The 27,390-nt window shown below is 37.8% G+C and overlaps 1 protein-coding gene across 18 annotated transcripts in view; it reads left to right on the top strand.

The window, feature by feature from the left end:
* ATP2B2 (ATPase plasma membrane Ca2+ transporting 2) overlaps nucleotides 1-27,390 on the top strand; it is a 572,092-nt gene that overhangs the window by 303,624 nt on the left and 241,078 nt on the right. Inside the window, exon 1 of one of the 18 annotated variants that reach the window (XM_067463581.1) lies at nucleotides 23,570-23,654. The exons of the other annotated variants lie outside the window; for them this stretch is intronic. The gene's annotated coding sequence lies outside the window, so the exon portion shown is untranslated. Of the gene's footprint in view, nucleotides 1-23,569; nucleotides 23,655-27,390 lie in introns of those variants that run through there. 18 annotated transcript variants of the gene reach the window in all.

Below are 27,390 nucleotides of genomic sequence, written 5' to 3'. Positions count from 1 at the left end.
ACCCCTAATACAAAATTCAGAAATAATTTTAATCACTCTAATAGATACTATCATGATGCATGTAAAAGCAGTTCTTAAACCTGAACCATATTTATTATGGCTATAGCTTTTTACATTGCTTTCGGGGCTCATATTTCATAACATGAGCTCCTGGATTTCATTACTTCTTTCTCCTTTCATAGTTCTGTCAGAGGTTCCTGGGTATGATTCCTCCTCCTCTTGGTGTGTTTCTTGCAAACAGGGCAGAAGAAAAAAAATCACTGCTTTCTTTTTTGAGGTCCTTCACTTTACAGGAAATAGGAAATCGCTGTGAAGGTCCATGTGGCATCACCAGTGTAATTCTTAGTTATTACCTGGTGACTGTGTACCATCCCATGTTTTAACCATGCCTTAGAATCCTTGAATCCTATGCCCACAACTCCTCTCAAAATATTAGCTTTCCCCCAAGGGATAATTTGGCATGTTTTTATGAACCTTTACCAAGCACTATGATACTCTTCTTAAGAGGGGTTGATTGGCAATATGAATAGTATTCCATGTGTGGGTGTTGCACCATATACTTTGGTTACATTTGTAGAACCAGCCAATCGAGCCCACAGAACGCTGTGAAGGGTAGTGTGATGGGGGAAATAATACAAAATAAAAGGTTTGGCTGTTTCAGTGATATAAGAAGATGGAGGTGGTAGTGAAGTGCAGAGGCAAGAGTTCAGGACAACTTGTTACACTGATATTAGTTACTTGGAAATAAGTGTAGGGTAAGGTCCATGCTTAATGTTTTAACTTTGTATTATTCAGTAAATATTGGTTATTATTTCATTTTACATCTTTCCCCGTGAGTCATTCATCTAAGTCATTTATGGGAGAAACAGACCATGCCTAAATCTAAACCAATTTTTAAAGGCTTATCCTCTTAGAAATATTTAAACCAAGGAGTGGTTTAAACTATTGCTATTCAAAGTGGACCAGTTCTGGTTCCCTGGCCATTGGCTGCTGGTCACTGACAAGTTTCCATGAACAATTGTATCCAGTGGACACAAATATGGGGCTGATCTCTGGGAAAAAGTAAATGCTAGTCCAGATTGGCTGAGTAGGTCTATCTGATCTGTGGTGGTTGGGTGGGGGGATATCAGAGCACTTTGATGTTTTAAGGTAAAGGTTTTTGGCATGACTGCATGGAGTACTGTTACCTTCCCGCCTGAGCGGTACCTATCAATCTACTCACATTTACATGTTTTTGAAGTGCTAGGTTGCCAGAAGCTGGGACTAACAGCAGGAGCTCACCCCGCTCCTCACATTTGAACTGGTGACCTTTTGGTCAGCAAGTTCAGTAGCTCAGCAGTTTAATCCACTGCTCCAGTTTTTGATGTTTTGGCTAGGTTTAAATGCCCTAATAAGTTTGTCGGCATTGTTATAGTCTAGTGCTAGTACTGAGTTTGAGCTAGTTTAGCTTTAATCTTAGATATATATGCGTGTATTGATACACACACACAGAGTTACCCTTTCCCTGTTTTGTTTTATTTTATTTTTGTATGCTATATTGTATGTTAAAACAAACAAATACATAATATAAAATACGCTGGTTTAAAGGTCGTTGGGCCAAAATGAATTGTAGAAGTCCAGGTTTGTTAACTCTGAGAGGAATTCAGAGAGAATATCCATCACATTATAGCACAATTTTCTTCTTTTTCCTAATGTGGTCTATAACCTAAAACAGACTTATGACCTCATCACACTCACCTAAAAAATGTCCTATGACACTTTTGCCCAGTCTTCTGGATAGATCCCCATGTTGGTAATCACACGATGACTTCTGACAGAGGCCCTTCCCCCAACTGGAGGTTTCCCCAACAGCAAATCACAGGTCCTCCATAGAAGTGTAACACTTCCCCCATGTGATGGGGAAAGCGTAGCCGAGAGGGACCTCTGTGCGGGGTGACAGATTCACCCCGCTGTCCCTCTCTTTTTCTCCTGAAGCCAGGTGAAGCAGGACACTTCAGCTTGCCAAGGATTTCAGTGGTCAGTCACGTATCTTAAACTTTGTGTTGAGTTGTGGTACCTGGAGCATGGAGAAATGTTTAATTCTAATTGCTGATCTGTTGGGTTTTATTTTGTATGTAATTCAGAAAGTGGCTTCCCACCCCCAATGTGTAAATTTCACAAATCAATGTCAATGGTCTTCATAAAGTCTGATTTTATTATACCAAATATTATAAATTGTTTTGTAATACAGTGTTATTATACTCCCCCACACTGACATATAAATATTCATTGAAATTGATATAGGATAGTTTAGGCTTATTAGAACTGTTACTTAAAATAAATGATTCTGAAGGTGGAATGTACTTAGATTTTCTTTCAGATAAAAAAGCTGATCAGTCAAGCAATCATGATCAGGTGAATCTTCATTTTTGTACACTCATGAGAATCTTCATTAAAATAAGGTCTCTAGTTGTCTTTTACTTAGATAAATGGGACATTGAACGATATTATTCTGCAATGAGCTTTCTTCAATTTGTTTTAATGAGCCATAATGTGTTCCAAAACAAGGTTTCCTGAAATGATTAAATGCTATTCAGGGACAAATTCATTAAAGTGACTAGGTTACTTGCCCACAAAGACCACAAGGCTTTCTTGGGTGCCCACTCACAATAACTGGAACAGGGGAACCATATGATCTGCAGCTATTCTGATTAGATTCCATGCATTGCCATAGTGGCTATTAATTGTAAGGGAGATATCATTGCTATGGATATAGAAACAATATTTTACTCTCTTTCAGTTATGTAAACTTATTTGGCTGGACACTTGGATTCAATACTTACAATAAACTACTGGACAAGTGGCTGTTTATGTTCAGGATCACAGATAATTGGCACCTACATGTTATTTATGATGCTCTGCCATGCAGGAATGCTATGTGCATTCATTTCTAACATGTATGCTTTGCACTGGGACAAAGCTATAAATTTCTAAATTGTGTGATGGATGGAGTTAAGAACAAGTGTTTACATAATGGAACTACAGACGTGTTGTCGAAGGCTTTCATGGTAAGAATCGTTGTGTTACTTTGGGTTTTCTGGGTTGTATGGCCATGTTCCAGAAGCATTTTCTCCTGATGTTTTGCCCACATCTATGGCAGGCATCCTCAGAAGTTGAGGGGTCTGGAACATGGCCATACAGCTTGGAAAACTCACAGTAACCCGAACTACAAACATTTTTCCAGCATAGATTATAGTGCCAAATTATAAAAAAGATCTTGTTCAAAATCTATTATGTGCAATACTGCTTTCTCTGTCTTTCATGCTATAAGGTGGAAAAGTCTCTGTATGTCACTTTGCACTTCTATGGGTGATCATTTGAATTGATTCAGAAGTGAATAATCAGGACTGATCACAGAAAGCAGTTGGTGCAGTTAGCACAACATGATGAGTGCAACATGATCTGAATGCTTTACTTCTGAATCAATTGTCATATTTCTGCACGAAATGAAGCTTGGAAAGTTCATTCTTTTAAAAATATATAGCTTTTATATAAGAAAACTCCTACATAAATTAATGTTTAGATGTAGAAAACTACCAAAACCACATAACTGCATACCCACTACAACTAAAACACTTCTACACAAACGTTCTCACTTTAGTCTATGGCCTTTAAAAGATAACACGATCACACTTCTACTTTTGGCAACACTACTAATTCATCAATTCAGCTTCAACTTAAGGTGGCCCTGTGAATGAGAGGCCACCAAGAGACCCTGGAATTAACAGCCTTGCTCTGGTCTTGCAAATACAGTGGTGTGGTTTCCTTGACTGAGTCAATCCAGTAATATGGTCTTCTTTTTCTACTTTTCCATCTTTTATCTAATAATTTGATAACATGTGCATATTTTAAATTATTAGTATTTCTTTTTCCAGTTTTCATACTCCCTTTCTCTCAATCAAATCCTAAATAATAATAATAATAATAATAATAATAATAATAATAATAATTTTATTTCTTACTCACCTCACAGCTTGAGGTGGGACACAACATAGTTAAAACACTTCATCATAAAACATTATGTAGAATAAATATATTAAAATATATTTCTATGAAATACATATATTAAAATACACAGAACAAAGATTCAAATCCAGTAAAGACAAGACATGAATTTTAAATTCATAGTTATAAATTGATTGGGTAGGCCTGCTGAAAGCCCTTACAGCAGGACATTCCACAGTTTTGGGGTGACCACTGAAAAGGACCTTTGGTTGATGGTTGCCAGTCAGGTAGAGTAGATGTCCCCCAGATAAATTAGTAGATTATACCCAAATGGCCAAACTGACAAACAGCAGTAGAGGTGGAAATAATGAAGATTTTTTTTAAAAAAATGGCGGTTGGCAATTGGATATCTTGAAAAGAAGACAAAAGTAGATTTGAAGATTGCCAAAAAGGGGATTCAGTGAAAGAAGACACGTGGGTAGTTGTGGGTTAGTTATGTGATCTATATGGAGTGGTCACGGGGGTTGGGTTCACGGGTGTGGGGTTAGAGGGACAATAAATGTTAATGTATTATAACTGTACAGTCAAAGCTGATTTTTTATATGTTTAATGAGCGCTGACTGTATACCATTCTGTAAACTTGCATACTCTTTTGTATATCTTTTTTTCTTTTTTCTGTTTTTTTTCTCTTTCTTTTTTGTTTTTTACTTATTTTGGTTTTGATGTCGGTTTTGTTTTCTGTATGCCCCATAAACCATTTTTTTTTTTAAAAAAAAGAGTAGATGCCCCCCAGAAAACATAAGCATCCAGGATAGATTGTCCAGGGGAAGGTGATCCTGTAGGTAACCTGGACCCAAACCATGTAGGGCTTCAAAGGTCAAAACCCAGAACTTTGCTCGGAAACTAATTGGCAGCCAGTAGAGTGACTGTACTATAGGTGTAATATGCTCACTCCTGGATGTTTCTGTAATTAATCTGGCTGCCATATTTTGAATTAATTGGAGTTTCTAAACTTTATACAAAGGTAGCCCAGTGTAAAGTGCATTGCAGAAGTCTAACCTTGAGGTTCCCAGTACATGCACTACCATCCTTAGATCCTCTGATTCTAGAAAGGGGTAGAGTTGGAGTATTAGCCAAAGCTGATAGTAAGCACTCCTTACTGTTGCATCCACCTGAGCTGACATTTGGAGAGATGGATTCAGGAACACTTCCAGTCTTTCAGGGAGAATGTAACCACATCCAGAAGCCACTGGCACACTTCCATCCCTAGGTTAGGATCCTTGAGGGCAAGGATTTCTGTCTTGACTGAACTCAGTTTCAATTTGTTTTTCCTCATCCAGCCCATTGCCTCTGCTAGGCTTTTTACTGAGAAGAGTCGACGTATCCTTAGCTGAAGGCTAAGGATGTCATCAGTGTACTGCTAACACCCTGCCTCATGCCTGCAGCGGTTTCATGTAAATGTTAAAATGTATTGGGAATAGAATGGCACCCTGTGGGATGCCATATAACGACTCCCTTTTTGAAGAGCAGCTATTCCCAATCAACTGTGAGGATGACTGGACCAATTGCAACACAGTGCCTTTGATTCCCACCCCACAGGCATTTAGGCCGAGTGATCTAGAAGCACTAAGAGGGACACACTCCCCTTAGAATCATAGAATCATAGAATCATAGAATCAAAGAGTTGGAAGAGACCTCATGGGCCATCCAGTCCAACCCCCTGCCAAGAAGCAGGAATATTGCATTCAAATCACCCCTGACAGATGGCCATCCAGCCTCTGCTTAAAAGCTTCCAAAGAAGGAGCCTCCACCACACTCCGGGGCAGAGAGTTCCACTGCTGAACGGCTCTCACAGTCAGGAAGTTCTTCCTAATGTTCAGATGGGATCTCCTCTCTTGTAGTTTGAAGCCATTGTTCCGCGTCCTAGTCTCCAAGGAAGCAGAAAACAAGCTTGCTCCTTCCTCCCTGTGGCTTCCTCTCACATATTTATACATGGCTATCATATCTCCTCTCAGCCTTCTCTTCTTCAGGCTAAACATGCCCAGTTCCCCAAGCCGCTCCTCATAGGGCTTGTTCTCCAGACCCTTGATCATTTTAGTCGCCCTCCTCTGGACACATTCCAGCTTGTCAATATCTCTCTTGAATTGTGGTGCCTAGAATTGGACACAATATTCCAGATGTGGTCTAACTAAAGCAGAATAGAGGGGTAGCATTACTTCCTTAGATCTAGACACTATGCTCCTATTGATGCAGGCCAAAATCCCATTGGCTTTTTTTGCCGCCACATCACATTGTTGGCTCATGTTTAACTTGTTGTCCACGAGGACTCCAAGATCTTTTTCACACGTACTGCTCTCGAGCCAGGCGTCCCCCATTCTGTATCTTTGCATTTCATTTTTTCTGCCAAAGTGGAGTATCTTGCATTTGTCACTGTTGAACTTCATTTTGTTAGTTTTGGCCCATCTCTCTAATCTGTCAAGATCGTTTTGAATTCTGCTCCTGTCCTCTGGAGTATTGGCTATCCCTTGTCAGTGTTAAGATAGAGATTATCCATTAAAGCGACCATAGCAGTCTCAACTTCATATCCTGCTCTGAAGCCAGTTTGAAATGGGCCAAGGAGGTGTGTGTCATCCAAGACTGACTGGAGATGAAGAGCACCTACCTTCTCAATCACTTTGCCCAAAAAAGGAAGATTGGAGATTGGTTTGCAGTTATTAAGGCCCAGGGGATCTAGGGAGAGCTTTTTTAGCCGTGGTAAAACTACTGCTTCTTTTAAATGGGATGGAAAGTCACCTCCCTGAGAGATGCATGAATAATATGATGTATTTAAGGTCAAATCATATCTCCTCTTTGGATGACCATGTAGCCAAGAGGAACAAGGATTATGAAAGAAGGTTGTTCTCCTTATTTGTCCTTACTTGTCCCAGCTGCTTGTCCACATTCACAGGGCTCACCAATTAAAACTGATCCAGTATAACTCTACTCACAGAGTGGCTTTTGCTCCAATGACAGTGACTAAGTCAGCTCTTATGCCAGAGATTTTATCTGCGAAATAGTTATTGCAGATATCACAGTGAGCTATTGAAGGTTCTTATGGATTTAGAGAGGGAGGGAATCCGAGTTAGGGTGATAAAATACAGATTTGACTGACCTTGCCATTTGGAATCCAATCTGTTTTCCCACATTTTACCCTAACAATTGTGTCATCTTGTCCAGAATATAGCTATGCACCAGGACAATAAAATATTGTGGAACTTCTGTTTCTTTTAGTGATCCATAATAACAGACAATGATTTTCTGGAATCTATAAAATACAACATGATTTTCTTTTGAAATTTTTTGGTCTTCCAATAGTCAACACAATGTTTCAATATGATCTCTTGTGCCTTTTCTTTATCATAAATAAGTATGGATGTCTGCCACTTCTCACTTCCTATATGGTAAAAGTCTTCTTTATAAAATTTTCAGAATCGTGATAGATTAATGCAGTAGAGTGATGGTTACTATTATCCCTAATGTCTCATTTCTAGAGGACAGGAAATTAACTGAGCATTTCCAGTCTTTGACTCACAAACCAAGTTTGCATGGGTTTGCTAGGTTAGATGAAGCAATCTGCTATATATAAACCACCTATATAACACAGCATCTCATTCAAATATGGGAAACTTCTTTTGAATTTAGCTTCAAGGAAGTCCGCCTGGAATTACATCACAGTGGTTTGTGTCTAAACAAAAGAGTGGGATGAAAAATATCAAATTACTTCATCTTAAAGTTCTTGATGCTAGCTACTCGGCTTTCAGGAAAGCATTTCAATCTTTTGGAAAGAAAAAAAAGTATAGCAACTGGAAAACCAGCAAGCAATGGTATCATAGAAAAGTGATGCCATTTTGTAAAACCCAAAAGGCTGGAGTCAGCTTTTGGCTGCAGTTTCCTCTCTTGTGATCTAATTTAATCTCCATCTGAGGAAACCTATACAAACCCAGGCTGTATCTACAGGTGAGGTCACAGCTAAGACTTCTGTGGCTGCTCCTTCCACCAAGATATTGTCCAGGAATTATCAAACTTGAGATGGATTCCTCTTGGCCAGGAGAGTTTGTCAGTCATTAGAACACACACAAATATCTCTGGTGCTTGATACACACACTGCAAATTTCACTGTTCATAAATGAGTTTGGTGTTTTGTTTCATTGTCTATGCTCAGGTACCTTCATTAACCTAGCAAGGCAAGTGAAAACATAGACCCTTCCCACTGAACCTTAAAGTAAAGGAAGAGATCCAAGCTAATCAACCTTATCCATATCACTGTAGCAGATCATGGTTTAAAGCAGTAATATTGATTCGCGATGCTGAATAAGTCTGTACTGTTGCCCCATAGCTGCAAGTCTTCATTCTCAATAGGTTCATCACACTTTGCATGTCTTTATGAATATTTGTTTCCTGGCATTATATCGTATAAATCATATATGATTGGGCTTTCAGAATTTATTTCTAGACCAACATTCTTCAACTTTTTCAAACACAGTTCCTACATATTTAAATACTGTACACAGCCATATTCCCTCTCCTTTTCCTCTCTCTGCCTTTTTCCTTTCCTTTTTCTCTGACTCTACATTGCCTTTTTCTTAATTACTAAAAATACCCCAAAATAAAATCACTGAAGTTGTCACTGATCTGACCATCTTTGGTTGCAGCACAACCCATTGTGACTCCTAAACCAGGGTCTTCGACAATGAGTAACAAAACAGAACTTGTAACTAGAGTCTTACTTTGCAGTATGCAATCTGCCAGTCTGTTTCAGAGATGAGAAAAGTCAATATTCTAAAGTATGTTAGTTTCTGTGGTGCTAGGAAAGTAGGAGAATGGGTAACTCCTTTCTTTTAATTGTATGCTAAGTCAAGAGAAAAGATGAAAGTGCTGTTTGCTACATTCAGATATCTAGAATTTCAATTACCGTAACGAGGTAATGATTTTTCAGGAGGGAAAGCACTCATCCAAACCATATCCTGAAGAGAATTCCACACTTCTGACTGTAGGTACTGCTTTCAAAAGTCTTTAATAGCTCCTCTGTGTTAGCCTTTATTGCTCTCATTCTCACCAGTTTTTCTTCTTTACTTCTTGGCTGGCTAGATTCCTAATGGGTTCCAGCTGCTTTAATTCATCAAAGTGTATGAGCCTCCATTGAAGACAGGAGAACTTTCTCATATAGCTTCCTTCTTCTTCTAAAAACCCCCAACATATTAAATATATAAATATACATTAAAAACAATACTGCAACACAAATGATACATGTTTTACAGATTATCTACACTACATAGTAAGCTATGACTGATAAATCAGTGCATGTGAAAACTGTACTGGCCTGTTCCTAGTTTTTGGCTACCACTTTTCATATAGACATGAAAAACAATGCTGATACAAGTTTTGCAGATTAACTGCACCTCATAGTAAACTTCAGTTGATAAAATTAATGCATCTGCAAAATTTACGGGTCTGTTCCTAGTTTTGGGTACCATTGTTAATATACACATTGCCCCCCTTTTGAACTAGTTTCATTGCACACAAATATGTTTTTATTCCAAAGTACTAAAGCTCTGATTGTTATTCAATGTGTCACATGAGGAGTAATGGCACTTCATTCATCAAGAAATTTTCCAAAAAACCTGGTAACATTCTACTTATATCCATAGAACCTTCAGGATTTCCCAACTTCATTATGAGATACTAAAGTCAACAACAACAAAAAGTACCGTGAACAGGTACTTTGAATGGAAGTGCTTGGGCACAGAACTCTCTAGAACTTAATCTCTATTTTCTGATCAAATGTCAATGAAATTAATGGCATTTGGTGTTAAAATTCTTATTAAAGCTTTTTCTCTGAGATTCCAGTTATTGAAAAGATGATCCCACTGAATGGTGGAATCCAACTAATTTTCAGAGCCTTATAATAGGTCAGCTACTTATCAATGAAAATAGTCTGGCTGTTGCCCCTTTTAATAATTACCCAGCTTGTTTTCCAAAGAGATCGGAATTATGTCCATCACTTGCATTGCTTCACCATTGTACCACAAACATCATATTCAGTGTTGTTTCTTCGTTTTGTAGAAGTAAAATTTGTAGCTATAACCGTTGTTCAAAGCTTTGGTGCATTGAGCTGAATCATATTTGAGTGCTGACATATTTGAGCATAATTTTCAAGTGCAGTTGTAACACTTCCATTTAAAAAAGATTAAGGAAGTAATCTTAAGATGCTAAGTATTTAGGGTGAAAATATCAAATTTAGTTAGCATAAATTGTGGTGAAGCTAATGCACATATTAATACATGATTTTATAGCAGATATCTGGGTCTTAAGCCTTAACTATAATTTATTCAATTTATTCTTTCCTGGGAGAAAGGTCTACATAAATAAAGGTTAGAAGGATCCTTTTAATGGCCTTTTCTTCATGAATGGGCTGTTGTGCAAGGAGATGCACCAGTCATGATGTTGGGAAAGTCATTTCTCACAATGTTCTCCAATGATGCTATGTAGAGAGGAACTTGGAAAAATTTAAATAGTGGCTCCCAAACCAAGTTCTCCAGCGAGGAGCCATCATGAAAATGGTGGCCTACTGGGGTACTGGGAACCTGTTCAGGCATGGGCAAACTGCAGCCCTCCTGGTGTTTGGGACTTCAACTCCCAGAAATCCCAGCCAGCTTACAGCTAGATGCTTGATGGTACGGTGACTCTACATATGAATAGAACAACAAAGAGATATTGAGACAGATGCATTGCCCCCTCTTCTCCCTCTCCTTTCTGTTTCTCATGAATCAAACTAGTGAAAGGGGGTAATATGCAAATAGGTCCTTTATTTTCATGTTTAAATAAGTATTTCACACTATCAAATTATATGCAAAAAGAAATTGACTTTTACTGGCAGTGCATAAACTGATTAATTGAAAAGCAAATAGTGCCTACTAATAGGGTTACATTTGGAGGTAGCCCCTGAATTGTTAGTTTAGCATTTTGAGCACCAGTTATTTATTCTGTATATTTTGATGAGTTGCTTAATTTACTCCATTAGTGTTGCTTATGAGTAGTAAGGAGTTCACAAACTTATACAAATGCCTAGAAGTATCATGAATGATTAAAACCTGTGTATTAAAGAGACAGCAAATTAGAATGTACTTTGCAGGGAGAGTGTTTGTTAAAATTAGATGCATACTTTTTTTAGAATCTCTTGTGAATCAGGTTCCTGATATTAGGCCCTAAAGATATTGCATAGACATTATTATTATTATTTTGCGCATTTCTACCCCACCCTTCTCAACCTCTGAGGGGGGACTCAGGGCGGTTTACAAAAGGCACAATTCGATGCCAACATAAACATAACAATGGATAAAACATGTAAACAGCAATTATAACAATTAAGACAGTCAGTCCATACATTAAAATCAATAAAATGAGCCCTATTGATTTCAGTGGGGCTTTTTCACTTGGTATGTTTACACTTTGGTCCCCATTTTATAAGGGGAAGACTTCAATTTGTGTCCCTTTGTTTTCTCATTTGATAAGAAAAAGAAATCAAGGGCTTTCTTTATATGTATAGAAAAGGACTAAATAAAGCATTTCACCCATGTGAAATGGAGTCACATGTAGATATAGGGATCTTTTGATTACTTCATTGATGAAAGATGCAGTTAAATAAATATTGTATAGTAATAATCACTAAGTACTTTTTATTCAATGTTATCCTATAATCGTAGAGTTGGAAGAGACACAAGGGCCAAAACACAATCAAAGTGCTCCTAAGTGATGACCATCAAGCCTCTGCTTAATAGCCTCCAGAGCAGGCATGTAGCCAGGGGGGGGGGGGGGCTCGGGGGGCTTCAGCCCCCCCCGAAATTTTCATGGGGGTTCGCGAAAAGGCCTTATTGGTGCATTATTTAAACTGTTATGTTTATTCATATCATGATCTGATCACCATACTCAATATATCCCATATGCATGGGGGTATTGGGGTAATGATACAAAAGGTTTGCTAGGCTAGACCCTCTTTCACTCAGACTCAGCCCCCCCCGAAACTCAGCCCCCCCGAAACCCCCCCTGAAAATTTTTTAGCCCCCCCCGAAACGAAATCCTGGCTACGGGCCTGCTCCAGAGAATAAGATTCCATCAGCTACCAAGGCACCATCAGCAGCATATTCCACTGTTGAATAGACTTGTGCACTGATTCGGTTTGGTCGGTTCCTTTCGGCCAATCTGGCTTGTTTGACTTGTTCAGCTGGCCATAACAATAAGGATTCAGCCATCATGTTTTTTTAAGGCTATATGGGCCATGCAGAAGCTGGTCACAGCTTCTTCTCTCCTATTCATCATCACACAGCATATGAAGAGGCTGCTGTGTGCTTGCATGGGATTTATTTATTTATTTGCTTTATTTATACCCCATATTTCTCACCCCATTGGGGGACTCAAGGCAGCATTGAATCTATTTGATTTTCCTTTATTTTCCCCTCATTTTCTTGATTTCTTTTATTTAGTGGGAAAGTGTGGGACAGGTGGGTGGGGTATGCGCACACATGTGGGGATGGGAGAAAGAAATATAATCTCTTTGCTCTTGGTGTGCTTTTCTTTAAAAATATTTGGGAGACTGAGAGCCTAGAGTCACCCTTTAGCTTCTTTTCTCCTTCCCTTCAGAAAATACTTTAAACAGATTTATATTATTATTATCTTTTAAAAGTATTTTTGAAGGCGAGGAGGGGAGGAGAAAAAAGAAGCTATTATTATTATTATTATTATTATTATTATTATTATTATTATTATTATTAATTCCAGCATACAAACAGAAAAACCTTATTCTTAGAAAACTACTACCTAGTTACCTACCTACCTATAATTTCATTCTTTTGCAAACAAAATCTTTGTTTATATTTCCAGTTCTCTTTGCCTTCTGAATTTCAAGTAATAATAATAATAATAATAATAATAATAATAATAATAAGTATTAGTAACAATCCTTTGGCTGTTGCAAGTAGTAAAGAAGAAAGTGTAATAGTGGGGCACTGGACTGTGTGATGTGAAAGTACATCTTTGATATTTGGCAGGAAGGAATGGTGTCCTGCTGCTGTTCCAGTTACAGGGCAGAGCCAGCTGGGTGGTGGGATACTTTTTGTGGATTTTTAAAAGGAGATTTTATTTCTACAAAGAAAAAAAATCCTAAAAATAAGATGATAACCCACCAAGTTATGAAACTTGGTGGGCTAACAGCGGTAGATGTGTTCTCCAAGTGTGGTAATTTTCATCCTGCTAGGACTAAAAATGATGGGAAGGGTAGCCTAGGAGCCCCCCCCCCCCCATTGCTGCCAATGGTCAGGATCTAGCTACATTTTTTGACTGCAGATTGAAAACAGCTATTCAGGTACCTGTCCATTTTTGGGAGGCATGCAAAAACAGATCCAGGGGTCTCCTGAAATTCAGCCAGCAGAAACAGATCAAGGTTCAGCTGAAATGCAAAGGTCTACTGTTCAACAGCTCTTACTGTCAGGACATTCTTCCTAATGTTTAGGTGGAATCTATTTTCTTGTAATTGGATTCCATTGCTCTGTGTCCTGGTCTCCAGAGCAACAGAAAACAAGCTTGCACCTGGGTTGTTGTAGATTTTTCAGGATGTTCTAAACCTCACAACCTCTGAGGATGCTTGCCACAGATGTAGGCAAATCATCTACAAAACATCAGGAGAGAATGCTTCTAGAACATGGTCATACAGACTGAAAAACCTACAACAACCCAGTGATTCCAGTCATGAAAGCCTTTGACAAGCTTGCCCCTTCCTCAGTGTGACATCCTTTCAAATGGATATCATGTCCCCTTCTCTCAGCCTTCCTGTTTCCAAGAGAAATATACCAAAGCATGTATTTTCCTCACCAAATATGTGCTTTGCCTCATATAGTTTTGCCTCAGATCTTCCTCTTCGATGTAAGTCACAAGAGCAGCAATCATGGGAGGTTGTTGAATCTTTTTGGCAATGTTGAGGTCTCTTTAGACCAGGGGTCCACAAACTTTTTAAACAGAGGGCCAGGTCACAGTCCCTCAAACTGTTGGAGGGCCAGATTATAAATTGGGGAAAAAAAAACCATGAATGAATTCCTATGCACACTGCACATATCGTATTTGTAGTGTAAAAAACACTTAAAAACAATACAATAATTAAAATGAGGAACAATGCTAATAAATATAAACTTATTAGTATTTCAATGGGAAATGTGGGCCTGCTTTTGGCTGATGAGATAGGATTGTTGATGTTGTTGTGTGCTTTCAAATAATTTCAGACTTAGGTTGACTCTGAGCGAGGGCCGGGTAAATGACCTTGGAGGGCCGCATCCGGCCCCCGGGCCTTAGTTTGAGGACCCCTGCTTTAGACCATTAAGAGTTCAGGTGTAAGGCTGGAGATCTGCTCACAAGAATATTCTGAAACTTTTGATCATGTGCAGCGGGAATCTCCAGTGGGGGATTTCTACAGGGAGAAATATTAATTGCAGCTCTAAGTAAAATGTGTAATTGACCATTCCTGCTGAAAAGATAAAGTGTTTCAAATGCAATTCCAGAATGAAATCGTACAGAAAAAAAAGCCCTCTGCTAACAAGGTGAGATACAAGGTAACAAGCAAGCTAGGATTGTTTAGCAAAGTCCTGACTGCTCTTGTTTTTATTTCTCCCCTCAGATATTTCTTAAATATTTAATAGTTCCAATTTTCAACAAGTGTGCTTAAATGTGCGTATGCAGCACAAGGACGTTCCAACCACATAAGGAGGATTAAAAAAGCAATAACAAAGTCATCAAGGCAATAATGTTGACATAGTTGCTATTAACCACCCAATGCAAATTAGTGCTATACTTTTTAAAAGCTCTTTTGGCCTAGATTAGAAGTACTGCAATGAAACGAGGGTTCTTTTATTTTTTTTTACAATCATGTTTTTTTTTAAAAAAACGAATAAAATATCCTCTCTAATATTACGCAATAGCCCCAAATGTACAGATTCCGCTAGAGTATTTTCTGGTTCATCATATTCAGCACAAATCTGAAGTAGAACAGAATGGAGTAGAAAGAGAAAGCAATGGCAGTTAATCTTTCATTAGCTGGTTTCAGTTCTTTGATAACAGGTAAAACTAATTATGGAATTACATGAAACATGTAAGGAGGCTAATGAGTTGATAATGAGCAGTGCAGCCCATTTCAGACATTTCAGTCCAAGGTTGAGAGGTTTTGGTGTTACTAAGAGGAATGGGAGCAGGGAGAGAAAGAGGAATTAAGAAGGAAAAGACAATATGCGACTTTCTTTAATCCATTTTCCACCCTCAAGGAAGAGGGAGCAGATAGTCAAGCTGCAATGTGCCGGCCAAATATTTCCCCAAATATAGCTTTCTTATGGTGATAGAGATAACTCTACTTGGTCCTGTTGGTCCTTTCTATGGAGAAGTTGGGACTGATGCTCTCTTCATTTGGACTCTGCATGGAGAGCACTAGTTTAAAAATGTGCCCTAACCTAGGCTAGAACTTCAAAGAAGAAAGGAGGTGGAATTTGGGTGGGGTGTGTGTGTGTGTCTGTCTGTCTGTCTGAAAGAGTGATGTTAGCTGGCTAGATTTATACTGGTCCTTTTGCTAGGTTGAACTGCTTTTGCCATCTGTGGTCTTTGAATGGATCTGAATATCACTGTCACAAAATATTGCATCATTTTGCTGACTACAGTTTCTTTGAGAGAGATGTTTTTCACTGTGTTCTAGCTAGCAGGTTGTAGAAGATATCTCACTGTGCCCCAAAAGTGACCTTCTCCCTCAGTACAAAATGTTATATAATTCATTGTTTTCTGACTATTGGATATTACTCTATGAGAAATAGTTAGTGGTATTAGGTTGTGTTCAATTGACTTAGCAATACAGCACATCTGGTGGTGATAAGAATGCAGTCACATTCTTTCAAAATACATGCTAGCTACTGGATTTGACTAGACAGGCCTTTTCAGCTAACTTTTCTGTGCCCTGAAGCTGGCAGGTTCGACCTAGAATACATATATATACACTGAGACATAGATGTGTTTAGCTCTGGTATTGTGCCTTTTGCAACAGATTACTGTAAGGATAAAATGATAAATGAATTTGGTAAGGCATTCATAGTTAAGGTGGCTAATGTTACCAAGATTTGGCAGGTTGATTCCAATGAATATATAAATCCCACAACTCTTTGGCTCCCAGCATCCTGGACGTTCACATGATCTTGTTTAGCAACTCTTTTTTAGTCCACAGTCACCTTTGTCCTGAAGTCATCACACTGGGCTCTCCTGATCTGTGGGCTTCCAATTTGCAATTTCAATCAACAACAGATTATCATGGCCCATATCTAAAATAGTGACAAAGTGAATACAGTCACAATGATGCACATGCGTGCATATTGTTGCCATGTAATGATATGAGGTGTGTTCATCTGCATTTTTTGCCATCCTCTGTGGGTCCTGGAACTGAACCCCACAGATCTGGAGGACCCACTGTACTTGATTTTTCCCAGCATGTCCATTTAATTGTGTAATGTGCTATTAGATGATTTACGGTAATACAAGAGAGGTGTTCAAGTGATTTATGAGGAAAGCTTTCGAAGGGTAGTTCCCTACCATGAACTGCTCAATAGTTGAGCTGTTCTAATTCCTTTATTTATCTGTCAGAGATGAGTAGTGCATTATCTTCAAAATTCATCACACAGATCTCTGTGTTCTTAGTATCGCACAGCATACTTAAGTTCTAATTATGTGTTTTGCAGTACTGTATTTTTTAAAAAGCAGCATCTGCTTTTTAGTGACATGGTATTGACAGGTATGTTACTCAAAAGGAAAAGAACACATTGAGTGATAATTATTTTTTCTTTTCACTGTAAAGCATTGAGTATACGTTCTTTACAAACTGAGAATATGTGTCAGGGTGTGTGCATTGGAAGGTACGAAAATCCATCTTTCCATGATAGACTTTGGCTCTAGTCCTTTTGTGACTTCAGTTCTAACACTGACGTATTCACTTTGTATAAATAGCATAGCAGGCACTCTTTTCTTGGGTGTGTGATGCCACTCTAGCTGTGAAACCTATACACATTAGATCCCGTGAGCATCTTTTAAGCACATTTTATGTTATTGTCCTTTCACAATAATAACTAGTACATTATTGTCTTGGACATGCAGGTCTTTAGGATTTAGTCTTTAGAAGACAACAGTAGACTGCATTTTTTTGTTTTTGCTCTACATGCATTGCTGTGATGTTAAAACTTTACTGGGGTTGTAATGCTATAAAACTGAACTAATTTTCTTCCCTGTACATCCTTTCATTTGAACAACCAGCAATAATGTCTGCCTGCACAGGTGTGTACCTTTAGATCACCCTGCTCATTTGTCTTTATTACCCAGCCTGTGAACATGCAAAGACTGCTTGCAGGTTACAGTGAGCAATTTTGTTCTCTGCTGGATTCATGCTGAGGACGTAGCCTAGTTGAAGACAGCAGCATATTAATGCATGACCTTGGACTGATACATATTTTGCATCCTTGTGGTGAATAGGAGAGATCCACTAGACACTGTGTGCTTGAACTTTCAATGAGCTTTCGACAAAGTCCCTTAGCAAAGGCACCTGAGAAAACTTAGTAGTCGTGGGATAGCTGTACAGGTTATCTTCTTGATAAGTAAGGGGAGAGGAGGAATGAGTACACAATTCCGACAATACATGCATATATGCTTCATTTAGCAAAGCTCTTGACAAAGAAGCTGCTTTGTCTTTTTATGCTTGCTCAATACTCCTTTTATTTCTGGTCCTCTGTCAAGCTGATTTTTTTTAATATTGGCATTAGGAGGATGATGAAGGAGGGTTGGAGAAACACAGACCTTCTGTGCTGGATTGCAGCAGTGCCTCTTCAATAAAGAATGCAGTAAATATTTCCTGGGAATTTTACTGTAACTGATCCTTTTATAGCTGAATGTGTCTTTCTGCAACCCTCAAGATAAACAGATGTGAAAAGAAAAACAGAGGGAAAGGAAGAAGGCAGTTGGACCTGCCTCAGCAGCTACCCCCACCCAGCATGGTTAAAAAAAACCCCACCATAGTGGAAATCATTGGAAAAGTAGAGGCTGATGAATGAAAATATTTCCACAAGGACATTGTGGAAGAATCTTTCAAGTGGTCTTTTGGAGGTTCAGAAAGTGTAGCTATGCAAAGCTTACCAGATCTGATCACATATTGCTTGTTTTGAATAAAAAGTTTCCTGAAACTTTTGAAGTGCTCTTCTGTAGTAACCTGTCTTTATTATTTCTGTCTTCTATCTGTTTTAGGTACCAAATTTTCTGTTAAGAGAAATCTTGCTCATCAATACATGTAGTTCATTAACTTCAGTGTATCTGTAAAAGGATATAGATGATGTTCCCAAATTATCTGTATTGGCATTGCTTCTTCTTAATGTATTTAAATGCCCTACAACTATAACTGAAAAATGTGAATACTAAATTTGTCATGGTCCTCTTTATCCACAGATTCTGCACCCTTGGATTCCACCATCCATGGCCTGAAAATATTTTTTTAAAATCCAAAAAGGAAATCTTCAGTTATCTATTTTATATAAGTTTTCCATTTGATACAAGGGGACTTAGGAATCCACAGATTTTGATATTTGAAGGGGAGGGGGGTTGCTCCTGGAACCAAAACACAGTGAATATGAAGCATCCACTGAATATTCTGACTATTCTGAATATTTCAGAATATTCCAAATTTGACAAAGATTGTTCAGAGTATTAAAAACTCAATATGATTGTGGAAATGTATTTTCTGGATGGGCTATCAAATTACCATTGTGGTCCAGTGTATCTAGCAAAACCCAACTTCACATATATGAAATGCACTGATCGGCAATGGATGGGATGGGGACAAAAACCTGAAGCTAAGTCCAGATAAGTCAAAAGGTTCTCAACAGTTCCGCATATCTTACCTAGGTTGATTATATTCCTCAGATAGATCAGAATTATATTTGTGTGTGTCTGTATCACAGATCCAGCTATGAGGCAAAGGCCAAATATATCCTGGACAGAGATAGTTTAGCATACACTGGTATCCTCCCAGCTGAATACTGTATTGTAACTGGCAACCTTTGAAGATAATCCAAAAAATTCAGTTAGAGTAGAAGATAGCGGCAATGCTGATTGCTGATATTAGTTGTTTTGAACACGTTGTTCTAGTATTGCATCAAGCAGACTTGTTATCAATTAGTTTCAAGGCCTGGTTCAAAGGATTGGTGTGGAGATTCTAATTCTAAAGGTGTTTGGTAACAATTTATTTGAAGGAGTATGCCCTTGGCCAAGGGTTATTACCATCTTTGTAGATGCACTGCTGCCCACAGTTATATGATAGCTGGCTTGTAGGTATTTAGATTCAAGGATCGACATTCAAACATGAGACAGATAATTTTTTTCTCAAAGGGAAATTCCTCCCAGCCATATGGAGTCATATTTAGTGTAAAAAGTAAAATGTGTGTGTATGTGTGCCTTCAAGCTACCTGTCAACTTATGGTGACCCCGTGTATATATTTCATAGGGTTTTCTTAGGCAAGGAAATACTCAGATGCAGTTTTGACAGTTCCTTCCTCTGAAATATAACCCCCAGCACCTAATTTTTGTTGGCAGTTGCCCATTCAAGTAGTAACTAGGGTTGACTCTGCTTAACTATATATTTTAGAGCTATAACAATAACAATTTTTTAAAAATGACATAAAACTAGAACTATTTTAATGTTGAAATAACTTATTTTTCAGTTGATATTTTTATTAATAGTTTTATGTTTTATGATTTTTCAAGAACATTTGCCAATTGAACTTTTTCAATGATCACAAATTACTTTTCTGCTGTCCTTCATTCCGAAAAAGAAAAAGATAATATTGCCTTTCCATCTTTTTTTGGAATTTTATTTCCAGTGTTACTGTTGGAGAAATTAAGGCAAAAAACAATGACATTGAAAATAAAGAAGTCTTATGGGGAGATGACATTTTGCAGGGAGGATTCATTCCTAAATGAATATGAGGATAAAGGGACCTTTAAGAAACTCTTTCATAGCATTGATATTACTTGTGCAAAAACACTGTCCATATTTTTTAAATGGCAAAATGACATAAATATGAGGTGGAATAAATTTAAAATAGTAAAATGACAAGCTTATTTGGGGGGTGGGGGGTGGGTGGGATAGAAGATAGGTGCCTTTGAATGCCTATGGCTGGAGAACAGGCATGGGAAAATCTTCCTGCCTTTGGTTGGTCTCTGTGACCTAGACAAACTTTTGATTGGATCAATTCAAGTTGTTTTTACTTCCTTATAATCAGACATGTCCACCATGTCCGCCCTTGGGGCTTCTTTTATAGGCAGAAAGAGACAGTAGTATTCCTGAAGGGATTGGAACTTTTCTTCACTATTGTGGACTTTAAAATCCCTGTCTTGTTTTTGATTGTGCTGGAGCACAATTCTTATTTACTTATTGTAATAGTATATTTAAATAGTATATCTGAAAATCTCAGAGTGGTTTACAATGAAATAAACTTGAGCAACTCACAACAATGCAACGCAGTGAAATGATTTTAAAAGGTTGAAAAATAATTTAGCAAGTTGAAAGATGGATTACAACTGGTTAGAATGATTCATAGCTTCGCACATGTGTGCACTTGTGTAAAATTATCTGGGCTTCAGCAGTCTTGAGGTACTTTCTAAGGCTCGGCCCTAATAGATGGGACTTTGTTACCTTTGCATTGGCTCTCCTTTATTTACCTGAAGGAAATTAACACAGATTGCAACAAAATAAATCTACTATTACTGGCTATGGCTACTGCCTGTAGACATAATGAATCCCACTCTGTGTGAATATCAGCAACTCTGTAGCCTCTCTACCACCAACAACCATCTACCTAGAATCACAAGGGCTGAAAAGGTGTTGAGAGGATATCCCTCCAAAACTGGTATGTTTGGGAAGTGTGCATTTTCCTTGTTCCCAAACATCAGGACTGTGTTCTGCTACAGTATAAGTACAGAATTTCTAAACTATTGCTAGGACTTGTGAATAATTGCTTCTTTTGGACAGCTCCATGCCTACTCATTACACCAGTTAAACAAGGCATTGGTTACATTCATGCTGATCGAATCTTGCATTCATTTGACTGGCTTCTTATTTCGCTGGAGCTGTTATGGTAATGTGACACAGTACTCTTATCTCTTGCATTGTATGACTTTTTGTTTTAATTTGAAAAGACCTTTCTTCTCTCTACCGTAAGGTTATGCACATACCCATACACAGAGGTGACTTTGTCATGTCTCTGGCCAAATGGCCTCTGTCCCATGAAATCTTATGTCTCAGTTCTCCGAGTTGCGACTGTGTTGCTGAAGCAGCTTACTACAGCGGTTTGTCATTTGGGCAGTGTTTAGTGCTCAGAGTTGGATAATTTGCTAATCTGCTCAATATAGGATTCTTCCTTATTGAACATGGAAATGGAAATGGAAAGATTTAGATGGCTAATATGTCTTCCACAACAATGATTTTTTTCTGCACAAGTGCATCTAGGTTTTTTTTTTGGACAGGCCCAAAAGCAGTAATAGCTCTATAGTGCTCTTTGACAGCCTTCTATCCTCACTCCATTCCAGCCTGGTAGCCTTGTTCTATAGGACTGATAAGTAAGAAGTGATTTAGCAAGAAGCTATGAATCATAGTTGATGCTTTTTCTTCAGTGACCTTTCCCATAAGATTTCTTTGAGACAGAAATCCTTTCTCCAATCTTAAATGATGAATGGGCACTCAAATATTGGACCAGCTGTAAGACTCTGTGCCGCTGAAAGGTTAACAGGCAAGTCGGGTAGCTAGCAAATAGCCTTGTATGTGTCAGAATTTCATTTTGACAGATTGGAGTGTTCATTCAGATAAGCCACTGATGTTCCCAGAAGAAAGAAAGAGTTGCCTGAGAATGGGTCTGATATCACAAAAATATTTTAATGGTGTTATTTGAGGAAAAAAGAACAAAGTAGTTAAATGCATGGAATTACGTGCATTATATACTATTTTGTCCAGTTTTTGAAAAGATCATTTTTGAAAAGATGATTGGTCTCTTAAGCAGGTAATCTAGATACACTTGAAAATATATGTAATTGATTTATTCATTACATTGCTGAGTGCTTTAAAAGCATCCTGCAGGATGATGACAACGATGATGATAATGGTGATGATAATGAGCATAATAATAAATATCACAGATTATTAACTTAGAAAAATAGATAAAGCTATTAGAAAAGTCTGGTACAATCCTGTATGCATTTACTTGAGAACAAGGTAATAGATCTTAAGACTTCTGAGTAGATGTACTTAGGAATGTGCTGCATGTGAAATGATAGAGACAATTAAAATGGTCTATCTAGTTAGAAATGATCTGAAAATACAGTTGAATTACATGAAAAATATTTTGAAGTCTACATAAAAGTTACACGACACCACTACCTATCTTTCTAAGGTGTATCTGTAATTTCACTTGCGTTTTTTGTTTCACTCGGAAAGAATTGTGCACTCATAGGTTTCAATATCTTTTTAACTGTTTCCTTGTTTTTTAAGGAGAGCTAAGAATGTTTTCTATTGTTCATCTATTCTGTTACTTTAAGTGGTACAGAAAGTTTATCTCAGGGCAGAAGCAAGAAACTGTGGGAATAAGGATAAAAGATTATTGGTAACACAACCTCCTTTAAAAGTTAATAGCTTTGATCCCATGATTTGCTATATAATCCAACTGTAGTCTGAATGTGTATACATGTGCATGTGTGCATACACACACTGACTCAAATAATTTTTATTACATTATATTCTTACAAATTTGGGGAAACTGTTAGTAAATTGACTGCAGCCTATTTTGAAAGTGAAGCAGGGTTTGTATCTCTCATCTGCAAGCAGGTCAAGACTTTTTTCTGCAAGCAGGCATTTGGAGAAGGATAAGGGGCATGTTGCTGGGGAGGCTGTGGGTAAGATTTGGGGGGAGGAGCACATGGATTATGTGTTTTAAAATGCATTTTAATTGTATTTATTGTATTTTAACTGTATTTTAAACCTAACACACAGAGAACTGTTTAATTGTTTTTTTAATTTTTGTATTTGCTTTGGTTTAAATTGTACACAGTGTGTGGCTGTTAGCCGCCTTAGTCCCCTTGGGGAGAAAGGTGGGGTATAAATAAAGTAAATCATCATCATCATCATCATCATCATCATCATCATCTACTAGCAGCTACTACAAACAGCTGTGATTGTATTGCTCCTCATTTATTAGTAACTCCTGCAGAGTCCAGACTAGGATGCCATGGAGAAGCAGCCTAGTAGAAAACACAATAGTTGCACTAGATCACACTGGGGAGTCCATCTTATTCAGTATCCTGCTTGCCGTGATGGTCAATCAGATGATTAAGAACATCGATGATCAGATTGAAGGCCTTTCTGATCTGTGATTCTGTTCACACAGTGGCCAACCAGCTGTCCATGGAAAGTAAACGAGCCATCCATGGAAAGCTCATCAGCATGGTAAGAGGACAACATCCTTCTTCCTTAGCCTCAAGCTCTCTGGGAACATAAAGACACACATGCACCTGATATTGGAGAGTCCTGAAAGGAGGTACTGGCCCATGAACAATAGCCATTTATAGCTTTGTTCTCTATGAATATATCCAATATTTTTTTAAACATCCAAGTTGCTAGGCCTCAGAACTCCTTTGTGCTATATGGTTTTTCCTTTGATATGGCCTGAATCTCTCACAGTTCAACAAGAGACTCAGTGCTCCAAAGGGAGAAGAAAATCTACCAATTTTCCTGATAGCATGCATAATTCTGTACATCTTTATTGCACCTCCTCTTATTTGTCACTATTTCTAGAATTATATGGTGCAATTGAGGGAAATGGTGACACCATTGTTTCCTCTGCAGCAAATGCTTTTAGAAGTAATAGTGGAATCTGCAATAAAATGCCACGCTGTGGAGTGCCCCTGTCAGGCATTCCAGTCTCTCCCCCCCCCCCCCAGCCCCGCTTCCATTACACCTCATGTCCATTCTATGTTTTTCTCCTGATTGCTCTTTTCCAATGTATTATACCATATTCGGTTATCAAAGGTATTCTTAGTCCTCATTGGGCAGGTATGAGATCTTTCTCCACCAGTTCCCTTTTAATCTAGTACAAAAGCTCTGTCCTTCTGCAATCGTTAGGAAAACACCATACATAACAGTACTTCCTTCCTTGCAAAACAGATCAGCATATGTTCTGATGTAAGCATTGACTATTTTTACATTTTGAAGTTTTGATAGAAAAAGTCATATACAGTGAAATTAACTGTGAAAGATTTTCTGAAGGATTTTACTGCCTTAGATGTTGTAATATTATACATTATTTTCCACTATACTTGTACAGTCTGATTTTAAGCAGCTTGTATGTTGAGGTTTAATATTGTTTAAACTGGGTGAGTAGTTCAAAGTAAACACATAAATGCTTAGGATTTCCTCCACTCCATGACTGTTCTCTGTATAACAAATTGTGCCCTTTAAATTAAGTCCCCGCCTATACTGATGTATAATGTAACTTGGAACTGTATTATATGGCCAGTGTAGACTCCTATAATGCATATTGTCCAGATATATTGCTCCATTTTTTTAATTCCCAGGGGATTATAGTCCAGCATATCTACAGGACACTGTGTTGGGAAAGGTACTGTATATTATTTTGAAACATCAATTTGTATAAAATGCTAATATTAAAAAAATATGTAATCTCATATATACTATAATGCAACATATGTCTCAATTAAAGTCATTCTAATGATTGTCAGTGACGTGGTTTGCTAAATAGAGGGTGTATGTGTCTGTTATTGTATTTTAAGTAGGTTTCTGCATAAAGTTGGCCTTTAGCAGTGCTTCCTTGAATTTCACAAATGTAATTCCTAACCGTATCAAGATTGACAGCACAAAACAAAGTTAATGACATCAACAGAAGAAAAAAACCTGTTTTCAGTTTCAATAAAGTTTTAAAAACACATTCAAAGCAAAGATGAATATATATTCCTGCTTCCATGGAAAAAGAAATAATTTGGGATAGCACTGAAGTCTAAATTGAAACTAAGTATGATTACACTGCTGAAAAAGGACAGGCATTTAAATAGTATTTTTTCAACACAGGGTGTCTTGTTTTCAAAAAGAGGTTGGAGTAATCTCTATTAATTCTGATTTCCAGACATGGCAAATATACACTTTGCAATCTTATCTCTGGGAAGATTCTGTTTTTTTTCTGTCTCTTTTATTTTTAGTGTTTTTAAAAACTAAATAAAACCAAGTCTTACAACTCTATAGATGTCAGAGCACATCTAGCATGTGAAGTTCTCACAGCTATAGAAGCAAGCTTCTCTTCTGTCCCAAAAGCTATTACCTCAATAGCTATGGTCAGTAATATAACTCTACCTGATAGTTTTATCTTGAAGACAGCAAATGCTTTCTTTTTATCCATTTTATGCTTAAAATCAAACAAAGCCTGTAAACCTCATCATTCAAATAAAGTCAATAAAGTGAGCAATGGATTCAGATCCACTTGTGCCAGGTCATGTGACCAATTTGGGAGTGTTTCCAATCCATTACTAGGGATGTAATTTTTCACAAAGTTTCTTCTCAAAGATAGCAATGAATATTTTCAACAATTTTCTTCTTGCTGTAAGAAGGTCTTATTCTGTGAAAAAAAAGCCATCTCGTTGTTTTGTGCAGAAATCAATGCTTTCTGTGCAGGAAGGAATCTTTTTAGTTCAAGAATGAATGTTTATGTGTTGAAATTTATTTCCTATGCAGAAAATCCTGTTTTCTGCACAGAAAATATGGTGATTTCTGTACAAAACAACACAGACTGTTGTGTGACAAATGTGTTTTTGTTCACTGGTATGCAAGCATATATTACCTTGCCTACTAATGGATATGGCTGAAGGTGAGCCAATGGATACGACTAAAGTTGTACTTCGGATTCCTTAAATTCACTCCTCACCCCACATCCAGATAGATTGTTATTATTCCTTTGCTACCCGTGTTGTTATGCAGTGAAAGATTTTTGTGTTTAAGTAATATACCCAACTCACCACTAAATTTGTTTATGTTTATTTATTCATTTTGATAAATCTGTCATTGGATTAAAAAATCAGAACAGTTTCTTAAAGAGCACAATTGACTAAGCGCTTCCTCAAATGTTACCTGCCTTTTGTCAGATGATGGGCATTCATAGATTTGGGCCTTGTCTACACTGTAATATAGAACTGAAGTTAAGTGGGGTCTACACTGACATAGATGGTGCCAATACTTTGCAAGAAGAACTAATTCAGATCAATTTGAGGAGTCTTTTGCAGGGTTGACATCAAGCTTCTGTTCTGTTGTTTAAAAACAATTTGTTGTTTCAATATGGAGACACTTTTCAAAATGATGTTCCACACCTGCCCAGTCTGCATATTGAGATTTCAACACCCATCTACTTTCTCAAACTGTAGTTCTCCTGGTGTTTTGGACTTCATGTCCTAGAAATTCCAGCCAGCTTACCAGTTGTTAGAAATTGTGAGAGCTGAAGTCCAAAACATCTGGAGGAGCACCAGTTGAGAAACTTTGATCTACTTTAACTGGACCTTAATAGAAGGCAGTTATACCTGGAGTGGGACCAATGACTTTAAGCACACCTGCAAGGCTTGCTTATAGCAGGTGTACTTAAATGTTTATGCAGAGTATATGGCTGGCTGTGTATATGAAACGTGATTTGAAATTGTCACATTCAATTATTGTTATGCTTTCTGGGTGTCATAAGCATTTGTTTGTAGTCACACTATAAATGTGTGCTAAACATTGAGTGATTTATTTGCACCATAGCTTCAAAGTATGGCAGAATCCCCATGGGTCTTGTTAGAATCTAGTTTGTACCTGTGACTTGGCATGGATTTTACCATGATTACCCCATTCTTATTTCTGGAATACTCCTAGTTCATATGAACTTGTTTATGAGTAGCATCCAAATAAGAGTACTTCTTTTCTCACTCCAAAAGGAGGTGTGTTGAACATTTTTTGTCACCTGTTGTTGCCAGTTTTTCATTATATATTGGTAGTTCAATCTGCCAAATGAAATTTGGCCCGCTACTTCCAACAAGTTGGCAGTGGTGTAGACAATAGTCGAAGTCTCAGTATATAATATTCCTTACTTTGATTATAACAAAAAGAGCTTCCTGGAAAGAATAATTAATTCAATAGGAGAGTCTTGTAGACATTCACACAGCTTCTGTGTTGCACCTCCTCGCCCTCCTCCTCCTCCCAGTCTTTCTCAGACATCTAGGAGAAACATAAGATGATTTGGA

This window comes from Anolis sagrei, chromosome 2 (assembly GCF_037176765.1).
Source record: "Anolis sagrei isolate rAnoSag1 chromosome 2, rAnoSag1.mat, whole genome shotgun sequence".
Lineage (NCBI taxonomy): Eukaryota > Metazoa > Chordata > Lepidosauria > Squamata > Dactyloidae > Anolis > Anolis sagrei.
Note: the sequence above shows the minus strand (reverse complement) of the source record. Positions and strands in the feature narration are given on the sequence as shown.